Here is a 12,444-nt window from a genome sequence, read left to right as displayed (position 1 = left end):
TTTTCTGTTTCACATGCTGCTTTGGATGCCTGGGAGTTCTTCCTGTTTCGTGTCTTGCTTGTTAGGCCTCAGTCAGCACTATGGGTTAGCAGTTCAGGTCTGAAGTTCAAAGAATAGGAATGGCCACCCAGGTGCCGGTTGCCAGGGCAACCAGGAGGAGCCAGGGGCTCACACCTGTTGAGCCACCTGACCGGAAGGGGCAGGCCGGGCTCCCATATAACTCCCAGGCTGAGGCCAGGCAAAGGAAGGACCCTGCCAGCGACCAAAGGAGAAAGAGCTCTGCCCTGAGTGAAGAAAGGGAAAAGCCTGAATGTGGGTGCAGCTAGTGATACGGGTGAGAGAGGGAGCACTTGTGGTGTGGCTCAGAGGATATTTTAGGCATGAGGCCTGAATTTAAGTTATGACGCAGAGGCTTGTGTTTTGTTGTGTTGTTGTACTGGAGGACCGGGTGAGGCTATAAGGAGATGGAGGAGGCCACATAGGGGAACCATGACAGTGTGGGAGCCCCAGCACCCAAGCGTGGGCAGCCAGAAGGCCGGGGGAGGCAGCGAGCAGCCAGAAGCCCCAGAGAGAGAGTGGGCAAGAGAGACAGACGAATGTCCGGTCCATCAGTGAGGCTTGGGGCGTGGTACAGGGGTGGTTGGAGCCACCCATAGCCCATGAGGCAGGGGTATACCTGAACACCTGTACCAAGCACTGGTCCGGCGTACTGCAGGAACCATAGCCAAGAGGACGAAGGGCAGCCTCCCTATGATTTAGAAGATCAAAGACGTGGCGGGCGAGATTCTGAGGGTGCTTGGAGCCCACTTGGCACGGTACAGAGAGGGGACCTAGGGGCAGCATGGCAACCCTGGGACTCCATCCTGCTACACAAAAGAAATGTTAAAACTTATTCTTGCCAGGAACAGACCACACAGGCTCCTTTAAATGGCAAATTACTGGTGTTAATATGAGCAGGTTAGTTATATGCACACCTCTTAGGCTGCACCAAGAATAAGAAACTTGTGTGTAGAGATGCTGAGATGCCATCAATAGGATTAACTTGTTTAGGTTGAATGGCAGCACTATAAGTAATGGCAAACAGCAACATGACCCAACATTTAAAAATCCCACCTCCTTGCTAGTTCATGGCAAATCAGGCAACTTAGTCCACTAATTGAATAAAATAGCCAAAATGGCCTTATAAATGGATTTAGGGCTTTAAAAAATTATTCCCTTTCCCTTTCTTAGAGCTTTGCGTATAGTTGTCAGCCACCTTCATTTTAGCTTGTAATTTATGATTCTAAACACAGTGCATCTATTAGTGAATCTATCTTTGTAAATATTTTCACAGTGTGTTTTAAATGACATTATTTTTATCCTAAACATTGATTTATATTTGTAAAGCCTGCAATAAACTATTAGGCCTACTTGTGTCAACCTTAATGATAGCTTTAATGCCATGCTTGCCAAAACCCCCATTAAAGACATATGTCTTTTTGACTCAGTAGTTCCAATGAGTCTGATTTCATAGCAGTTGAAAAGTTAACTGTATGGCCTGAGAACTGCTTGCAAAGCACAGAATTTGCAAACCAGTTAAGGGTTTGCAGAGCACTGGAGCTTTAAGCTTGATCATCCACTAAATCCTATTTCTTAATGTATAGTGCTAGTGCTTAGGTACAATTGACTAGATGGTTCTACAAATGGTTACCTGCACATTTTGGTTCTCACACCAGATTATATAATAATAGCAACTGATGCTGATGTTAGCACACAAGAAACATGAAGGTGAACAAGTGAATTCCAGGTTCATTACTAGGAGACACCTTCTCCTTGAATGACCCTCTGTACTTCCTCCACCCAGAAGGAAAGGACTGTGGCACTGGAAGTGTGGGAAAACGACACAGTTGATTCTTTTGGGTACCAGGTTGCAACAGTGTGAACGAACGATTTTAAAGGGCTAGTTCTAGGTGCACTGAATAGGACTGGGATGATTAAAACACAGCAAGGATTAAAGGGTGGAATTTTCAAAGTCAAATGTAGGTAATATTCCGGCTCTGAAAATTTACCTTAATGCAAATAAGTTTATGTGCTCAAGAAGGTAATGGATGCCCAGGTGATGCAGAATTTGCTTTAAAATTCTGGTTTGGTTTCAGCCACTGCTCTGCTCCATATTTGAAACTGCACTACCTTCTAAGATGTCATCACTGATGAAGTTAGCGCAAATTTGTTTAGATACATCTGAGAGAAGAATTTAGGCCATGTGATGCTTTTCCACCCCAGTCCCAAAGCATTTATTGAAAATTTGCTTTGTGCATGTGTAATATATACAATGTTTGGGAAATAAAGCTCATGAATGCTGCTAAATAAAAGTCATTTTATACACTAGACATCATCCTGCCTGTAATATGGAAGTTTGTTCACCCAGCGAAAAAAACCCCCAAACCTAGGAAATACTGTGGAAGGGGAAGATGAAACTATTTATTACCTTACTTATCAGAGACTTGAAGAAATGGCAAGAAAGTAATGGAAAGTCTTCCATTAACTACAATAGTTTTTGTATCAGACCTGAAAATATTGTTCTACTCTGAAGACAAGCCTCAGAACTTCACGGTATCAAAACCAAATTGATTCATAAATAAATCACTGCCTCATATTTATAAAGATTGATGTGATATTTCTTTATCCCCTCTCTTACTGCTTAGATGCATATTTTCACTTTAAGCTGTTATATTCAGAGGAAATAATTCAGGAAAGAAAAATGCATGCACTTTGTTCAGATTGTGCATAATGTCATACAGGTTGCTCAAAGGATTATTGAAATATCTATATCAGGCTGTGGCTGAAATCATCTGAAGGGACCTATATGACTTATGCACCCAAATACACAATGGCATCTAGTGGGATGTAGTTATCTAACTCCCTTTTGTGCCTTTGAAAATCCTTGCCTTTGTGTAGAATAAGCAGCTTTTCCCTCTGCTGGTTACAATGTAGCATTTTTTTTTTTTTTTACCTATGAAATATTACTATGTGGACATCAGAGCAGTGGGGTTGGACTCAATGATATTTTGTGGTCTCTTTGGGGTTACTGATAGTCACGGTAACAGTGGTGAATACGACATAGTACCTAAATCACTCAGCCAAAATGATGAGGCAGCCTCTCTCCCCATGATAAGATTGGTTCAAAATAACAGGATTTAAAGATTACATATTTTATATTCCCTTTATTTATTTTCTTTAATTTCCGATTCATATTTTCAAGATTCTTTTGAGAGGGAGAAACTTATTTTTTAAAATAAAAGAGGCTTTAAAAGTGGATCTAAATAAGAGGTGCTCCAATATCTTCTGTATTAACAGCAAACTGTGTGTCAAAAGGAGTGTGCTGGTTTTCTAGAGAGATTCAGCCACACTCAATCCTTCCCTGAGTACAAGGCCTCTAAGCCTCAGTCAGCAAGTGACAATAGACCAATAGCAAAGGTGGGGGAACAGGAGTGGGGAGGAGCAATTGGGACACTAGCCCAGGTGCTTACCAGATAGGGGGCAGAAAAGCAGAAGCAGCTACGCTGCTGTACCTCTGGCCGTGCAGCCACTGACACTGGCCCATGTGCCACTGGCACCCAGGTACTAAGGCATCCAGTTATACCTCTGCAATAGACTTACAGCAGTAGATGTACTGTGACATGTTATCAGTTTTCAAAGGTGCCCCATCAGATTTGCTTTGCAACTAGTACCATCAAAACAGCGTGGTTTTTTGTTTTGTTTTCAGCCAGAGAGTTGGAAAGGGGAAATAGAGGATGAAAGAAATTTTAAGTCTTATTTCAGTTGTACATTTCTTATTTCACTTGTACATTTCTCAAGCCACGTGTGGCGTATGTGCATCAGAAATAAACCTTGTGGATGAGAGAAAAGAAACAGCTACATCTTGATTCCATTTTAGTCCTTTATGAAACAGCAGTGATAAACACGGACAGTATCTTGTAATAGTTGCATACAAGGATGGTGGTTGCGATAGATGACCTGAGCTGATTTTAAATGGTGAAAAGATGAGAATGAAGAAGGTACTTACTTCTGGAAATAGCAGCACCAAAAAAAAAGGCAGCTTAATCTTGTACATACAGGTTTAAACATCCATGTAACAGATTGCTTTAATGTGCTGGAAGAGACATCTGGACTGCTGTATAGAATACTTTCAGTTTGTTTCATCCTCTGTCTGAAAGGTTAATAGTAAAATATAAGCCTGTGTAGTGAAAGCCCATCTTTTCAAACAGCAGTAAATGCTGATATTTCCTTTTAACAGTAGGAACTGAATAAATGAAGATTTGCCCAACCTAATTATTTTCAATTACATGTTGCAACAAATTGATTTTTTTTTATTTGTTTACTTATTTTTAGTGTTCCTTCAGGTTGACACAGAGGTTGATGAGTCACAGGGTCATGTATACATGCCACAACCAAAAATGCAATTGTAAATGCATTGTGTGATTGCATCTCAACACCACAAGCAGTATAAAAGATTTTTTTTTTACTTTAATACTCTTTAATTAAACTTGAAAGGAGCATTTTAGTAGGTTTTTATGAGTTTTAAGGTTGCCTGGATAGTCTTCAGTTACATCAATCTGTAGACCCAGTACCATTTGCTTGTCTCCCTGTCCCTGTCTTCTACATTTGAACCTGGCATGATCCTCCTCTACACTGTCTGGGCCAAGCAGTGGGTGCAGTGAAAGCAAAGAAAGGACTTTCTCTTTTTGTCTTCCTCTTTTCAACCCTTTGCTTGGACTTGGGATAACCTGCAGCAGCCCAGTGCTGCAGCTGTAGGATAAGCCCTGCTTAGAAGGAGATGGAATCTTTGTGTAATTTAGCTGCAGCTCCAAGTACATGCAAACAGTGATTTTTCAAAGGCTTAAAACTTGTCTAAATTTGGGTGGGTTTTCACTGAGATGCAAAAACCCATCTCTGATTCAAAGGCCACTGGCCTTGCCAGAATTCAGGTTTCTACTCCAAAGCGTGGGAGTAATATAGCTCAAAGGAAGACTTGCCAGACAGTCTAACAGACAAAAACAGAGTATTTTCCCTTAGCCTCCTCCTTGGCAACTGCTGAAACATTTTGGCTGAAATTTTCCAAAAATGCCCTCAGCTCACGGTTCAAGATGGTTTAATCAAACAGTTTAAGCATTGCAAATGATAAACAACTGTGAACAGGACCTTGTAGTGGGAGGCATTGAACAACCATAACAGGCAGGGCTGATAGCCCCATTTATACTAGAGCAGTACAGGAAAACATTCTGACAACCTTCAATAAAATAATTGGTCATCATATTTCTGGTTTAGAGAATTTCTTCCACCAAGCTCATATCCTGAAGGTAGAAAGGTTTTTGGTAAACAAAAGTTAAAGAAAAAGGTCAGTTAAGGTAATTTTAAACATTAATTCAGCTTCACTGTGAAGTAGCCAAGCCTATTCTACCCATTTTCCAGGTAAGTAAACAAGAGGTAGAGAGGTCAAATGCATTGCTCAAGTATTCGTAGGCAATGGTTGAAAAGAGAATAAGACCAAACATCTTAAAAACTAGCCTTTTAACAGGGTTAACTGGCCAGTCTCAAGTAATGAAAACTATGCTGTTATGGCACCCTTGTTTTTAACGCTGTGACAGCACAAGCCTGGCCTGATACTGCGTTCCACCTCAATGAATGTCTACTTCACCTAATGCCTTACTGAAGGACTACCACAGGGAAAGCATTAAAACTGCAATATGAGTTACTGAGTGCTGTAGATCCATATATCAGTGCTTTTCTGTGTAAGGGCTTGCAGGTCAGGCAAGCATAACAAAGGGGTATATGGAGCTCTTCTCTTGGACATGTGACACAGAGGACAGTCCTTACTCGAAAGCAGGGCTGTACTTATAGAGGAGGGCCAAACATCGCCAGATACGAAAAGAACTTGCAGGAGAGTTATAAACCGTGCATTATAAACCTTGCATTATAAACCTTCCTGGGCTTGAGAGGCTGAAACCCTTATAAACCACAGACACACCCAAGGTTGTCTTTACAAAGGAGAATTATAATCTCAGGTAAAGTTGTCTCCCATGATAAACCCAGAATCTTGAAACTCCCCATATATCCCACAGGGTGCAGTTTCCATAGGGTTCGGTTCCTGGCCCCGTGCTGTTCAACACCTTTATCAACAATTTAGATGAGGATGTGGCAAACATGCTGGCCAAGGGTCAATACTAAGTTATGGGGAAAAGCAGTACCACTAGAGGATAGGATGCAGATCCAAGCAGACCTGGACAAGCTGGAAAGGTGGGCGGAGCTGAACCAAATGTAGTTCAATAAGGATAAATGCGGAGTGCTTCATCTGGGGAGAAGTAACCAGTGGCATGAATATAGGTTAGGAGATGTCCTGGCCAGCATGATGGCTAAAAGGACCTTGGTGTTGTGGTTGATCATGGGATGAACATGAGCTGCCAGTGTAAAGCTGTATTCAACAGAGCTAATACCATACTGGGATGCATTAGCTAGGGGTGCCCAGATAGAGATTTTTTTGGCTGATATTGATGGCTGACTTTTAACAAGCCATATCAGCCAATACCAATCCAATTGCTGATATGCAGCTTGGAAAGCAGCATCCAGCTGGTAAGTCTGTTGCAGGGGAAGGTGGGGGGTGGGGAAGGGCACTGGGAGGGCAGATCAAGGTCCCTGCGGTGAGGGAGTGGGGCTGGGGCTGGGGCTGGGGCAGTGGCAGGCGCTGCACAGCCAGGGTGGAGTGCGGGCTGGAGCTGTGAGCAGCTCATCTGGGGGATGTGGACGGGGGGGCAGTTCCCACTGCTGCACACACTCTGGGAGGGCATGGTGGGGGGATGTGTGCCCAGATCTGCACTGGCTTCTGCATGCATCCTGGGAGGGCATGTGCCTGGATCTGCATGTGGGGCGAGGATGGGCTGTCACTCCAGGCTGGGGCCAGGGCTGCGCTGGGCTCTTCCCAGTGGGAGCTGGGCCAGGCTGTGCTTGGGTGGGTGGTGGCAGCACTGGGAGAGGGGCTATGGTGTATTTTGGGGTGGCTGCAGACCCCAACAACCTTCTTCCTAGCACTGCTGCTGCCCCCCCGAACACAGCTTGGCTCAGCCCCTGCTAGAAAGAGCCTGGCATAGCCCAGCCCCAGACTGCAGTGGCAGCTTGCCCTTACCCCACATGCAGATCCAGGCACATGCCCTCTGTGCCCTCCTAGGATGCGTGCAGTAGCTGGTGCTTGCAGTGGTGAGAGCTGCACCTTCCCACACCCACTGGATAAGCCATTTGCATCTCCGTCCTGTGCCCCACCTCTGGCTGGTCAGCGCCTGTCCCTGCCCCAGCCCCAGCCCCAGCCCCAGCTCCACTCCCTTCCTCACCCTGGGGGCCTCAATCTGCCCCCTCCCACGCCCTGTGCCTCCTCCCTCCCCTCACAACAGATTTACCAGTGGGACCTGGCTGCTCTCCATGCTGCCTGGCTGTGCTCCTGGCCACCTGCATGCTGCGCTGCAGCTGCTTGCATGTGTGGGGCATTTATCGGGCACATCAACCAAAAAAAGCCAATTGCCAATACTCTCAATTTTCCTTATATTGGTGCTGTATCGTATCAGTGTCAGTGCACCTCTAACATTAGATGATGTGTCATGAGCAGGTCATGAGCAGGGCTAAGGAAGTGATATTTCCTCTCTACTTGGCTCTGTTGAGACCCCAGCTGAAGTACTGTGTCCAGTTCTGGGTGCTGCACTTCAAAAAAGGTGTGGAGAATCTTGAAAGGGTCCAGAAAAGGGCCACAAGAATGATTAAGGGCCTGGAGGACAAAACTTATGAGGAAAGACTAAGGGATCTGGGACTGTTTATCCCAGAACAGAGAAGACTGAGGGGGGACATGGAAGCTGTCTGTAAGTATGTAAGGGGTGAATATTGGAAGTTGGGAGAAAAACTTCATTAAGGCACCCTAGGGAACAAGGAACAATGGCCATAAACTGTTAGAGGATGGTTTTAGGTTGGATGTAAGGAAGAACTTTATGGTAAGGGTGACCAGAATCTGGAATAGAGTTCCCAAGGAGGTGGTGCAATCCCCTACCTTGGAAGTCTTCAAGAGGCAGGCACCTTGCTGGGATCATTTGATCTTAGCAGTATTCCTGCCCAGATTTCATAGATTTCATAGACATTAGGGCTGGAAGGGACCTCGGGAGATCACCGAGTCCAGCCCCCTGCCCAAAGGGCAGGAAGTCAGCTGGGGTCATAGGATCCCAGCAAGATAAGCATCCAATTTACTCTTGAAGCATCCAATTTACTCTTGAAGATCTGTGGGGTTGGACACACTGATCTTGTGAGGTCCTTTCCAGCCCTTAATTTCTATGATTTCCATATGCCTTGCAGGTTCATCAACTGGGAATGCATTGCTTTATGGGTGATTTAGGGCTGCAGAGATCCCAGCTCATAGGTGGTAATGAGAACCAGAACTACAACTCCCATTATGCAATGCAATATAAAAGGAAACCCAGTTTCTTGGTTTTATTTTTGAAGTCATTAATAAGTAAACGTTTTGGATCATTTCACTGGAACAAGATGTCCCAAGTCAGATTGAACTACCTAAGCCAAAATATTTAATATCAATGTTACTAATGGACAACTGAACATTTTTAGCAGAATCAACATTTTTGCACATAAATTAATTTTTTTCAAAAAATCATTCAGACAGGATATACCTGCGTTATACATTTAAGAATGAAGTGACTGTTGCTTACAAGTTCCTCTAGTAGGCCCATGTTCCTCTCTCTCCTTCTGTGTTCACCCTGAAGGGACAAGATTAGAAGTCCCAAGTACTTGGAGTCCAGGTAGACCTACCATAGCAGGTTCAGGAGAACTCAGATGCTAATTTTGAGGTGAGTGTATACTGAGTGTATACTTCACTTATATGCAGCACAGAGCAATCTTTGGACCCATGTGCTACCTTCCAACACTGCCAACTCCATCCACACTCTATCAGTAACCACCATTCAACCTGGCAGTTGTCTGTCACTGTCTGCAGCATAATATAACACCATGGACTTTTCAGCTCTGGACTCTTCATGGCTCTGTAGCTGCCAGCTCCAGCACCATCTCTGGCCCTGATAGTTGCCAAATTACAACTGAGCTCTTCACTCTTGGCCATTCCTCTATATAGTTTAAAGGAATGGAGCTGGAAGTAAACATGCTTAGATCTTTAAAGGGGCCTTATGTCAGCCACATGATCTTTTAGGCAAAGGTTTCCCAACCCCATTACAGCATGTGTGTACATGTATGTACAAATATACAAATGCTGCCATAACATCACAAACATTTGCATTATAAACCCCTAACCTGCCTCCAAAAACAAGTCCTGTATTATATTCAGGGGCATGTCACATGCAAGAAAATAATTTTAAAGATTTTTTTTTAAGTAATAAGTATAGCAGTAATAAGTACCTCAAAAATATGTGAATTATTGACTGGAATTGGATAAGATTGGTCCAAATATACTTGAGCCTTCTGCTTTCTCTGACTAGTTGCAGAAAAGCATTTATTGGCACAACATTTACTAAGATTATATACTTTAACTGAATATTGAAGAATATTTATGGAAAGAAAACAAAATACATGTTCACAATTTTTTACACCAGAAATCTGATTCCATGGAATTATGGCTTATTCAGTAAGGGAACAGAAACAGCTCATCCAATCTTACCTAATCAAAACAGCCTGCATGGCTACATCATCAATAATTTCAAAGTTTTTGTTTTCCTTACTTTTTTCTTCAACATTTCAAATGTTAACAAAAAAGGGTAGAATTTTTCATGAAAAAATGTCCATTTTTCTTCCTGTTCTCCTGGAATTTCAAATGTCAAATCTCTTAATGAAGAGATTTCTCAAAGGGTTTGATCCTGTTGCCATTCAAATGGGACAGAAGATGTAACTTTTCACTACAGCTCACTCTTAGCACCCTCTGAAAGGAAACACTTTGACCTTCCAAATGTCTTGAAATGTAAATCACAGAACAAAACTCAAACGTTTCACCCATACACAAGGGAATTAGTGATTTCTTAGAAGAGAACATGAATCTGGCTTCATTCACATATTTTCCTTGAAACTATAGTCAACCATTAAATATCATGGTATTAGAGCACTAAAAATAGAAAAGGAAAAGAAAACCATTTTGTAATACTTCCTTGGAAAGTCTCATGTTTGCCAACTATACAATAGACTGATGGTGAAAGCCATATGATGATTGCTGGTTTTCAGCATCTGACATGTACTGATGGAGCAAAGCGGCATACAGCTCACATGAAGTGGACAGCCAGGACTACCACCACTGCTGAACAAATTATTTTGGTGAACAGTAGAATTGCTGAAAAATGGAATGGGGGGGAGCAAAATAATTTGTCAATTCAGATTAAATTCAGTGAACCACTTTGCCCAAAAAATGAGGAAACATTTAATAGAATCATAAAAAATTAGGGTTGGACCTAATTTAGCCTAACCCCCTGCTCAAAACAGGACCATCCCCAACTAGATTGTCCCAGCCAAAGCTTTTTCTACTGGGTCTTAAAAACCTCCAAAAACGGAGATTCAACAACCTCTCTGGGTAACCTATTCCAGTGTTTTACTACCCTCCTAATGAGAAAATTCTTCCTACACTATCTAACCTACACTTCCCTTGCTGCAACTTGAGACTGTTCCTCCTTGTTCTGTCATCTGTCACAAGGGCCATCCCGCTGGGGGTGGCAAGTTGGGGTTGAGCAGCTGCGGAGACTCTGCATTGCTGCTGACTTCAATTCCAGCCACTTGGCACTCCCTGTTACTGAATCTGCCCCAAATCCAGTGCATCCAGCTGCTCGCCCCCCGCCCCCCCCGCCAAATCTGCTGCTGGCTTCCTTGCATCTGGGGGGCAGGGCCCCACACAGGCTGATTTGCCCTAGGCCCTGCACCCTGCTCAGGTCACCTCTGTAGACTGTCACCACTGGGAACAGTCTAGCTTCATCTTTGGAACCACTCTTCAGGTAGTTAAAGGCTGCTATTAAATCCCACCTCAATCTTCTCTGCTCTAGATTAAATAAGCCCAGTTTCCTCAGCCTCCTCTCATAACTCATGGCCCGCAGCACCCCCCACCATTTTTGTTGCCCTCCACTGAACTCACTCCAATTTCTCCACCCCTTGCCCTGCTGGCAACATACCTACCGATGCAGCTCAGGATTCTGTTAGCATTCTTGCCAATAAGGACACGCTGCTGCTGGCTCATATTCAGCTTACTGTCCAATATAACCACCAGGTCTTTTTCTGCAGAGCTACTGCTTAGCCAGTCTGCCCCCAGCCTATACTGGTGCATGGGATTGTTCTGTTCAAAGTTTAGGACTTTGCTCTTATCCTTGTTAAGCCTCATGAGATAGGTTTTAGTATAAACTTCCCTTTTATCTAGGTCACTTTGAATCCTAGCCCTACCCTCCAGCATATGTACTACTTCCCCTAGCTTGGTGTCATCTGCAGACTTGCTGAGGGTGCATTCAGTGTCATCTTCCAGGTTGTTGATGAATATATTGAACAAAACCAGCCCCAGGACCAACCCCTGGGGTACTCCACTTGATACCAGCTACCAACTAGACATTGAACCATTGATTACTACCCTCTGCACCCCATGTTCCAGTCAGTTTTTTATCCACATTACAGTCCATTCATCCAGCCTTCATTTCCTTAGCTTGCCTGTGGGAGATCGGATCAAAGGCCTGCTAAAATCAAGGTAGACCACATCCTTTAGTCTCCCTGCATCCCCACGACCAGTCATCTCATCATAGAAGGCAATCAGGTTGATCAGACATGACTTGCCCATGGTGAATCCATGCTGATTATTCCTAATCACCTTCTCCTCCAAGATCTTAGAAATTGATTTCTTGAGGATCTGCTCAAAGATTTTTCCAGGAACTGAGGTGAGGCTGACTGGTCGATAATTTCCTGGATCCTCCTTTTCCCCTTTCTTAAATATGGGCACTACGTTTCCCCTTTTTCAATCATCCAGGACCTTTCCTGATAGCCATGAATTTTCAAAGATGATGGCTAGTGGCTCTGAAATCACATCAGCCAAATTCTTCAGCACTGCCAGGTACATCCCATCTGGCCTCATGGACTTATATATGTCCAGTTTTTCTAAATAGTCCCTAACTTGTTCTTTCACCATTCTTGGCTGCTCACCTCCTCCCCAAACTGTGCTGCCAGGTGAAGTAGTCTGGGAGCTGACCTTGCCTGTGAAGACAGGTGAAAAAGGCATTGAGCACTTCATCCTTTTCTGCATCTTCTGTCACTTGGTTGCCTCCCCAATTCAGTAGGGGACCCACACTTTCCCCGATCTTCCTCTTGTTACTGACATACTGGTAGAAACCCTTCTTGTTACCCTTCACGTCTCTTGCTGGCTGCAACTCCAATTGTGAAATCTTCCTGATTTAATCCCTG

This window comes from Crocodylus siamensis, chromosome 3, assembly GCF_052110815.1.
Source record: "Crocodylus siamensis isolate JL-2025a chromosome 3, ASM5211081v1, whole genome shotgun sequence".
Classification (NCBI taxonomy): domain Eukaryota; kingdom Metazoa; phylum Chordata; order Crocodylia; family Crocodylidae; genus Crocodylus; species Crocodylus siamensis.
This window is presented reverse-complemented; position numbering follows the sequence as displayed.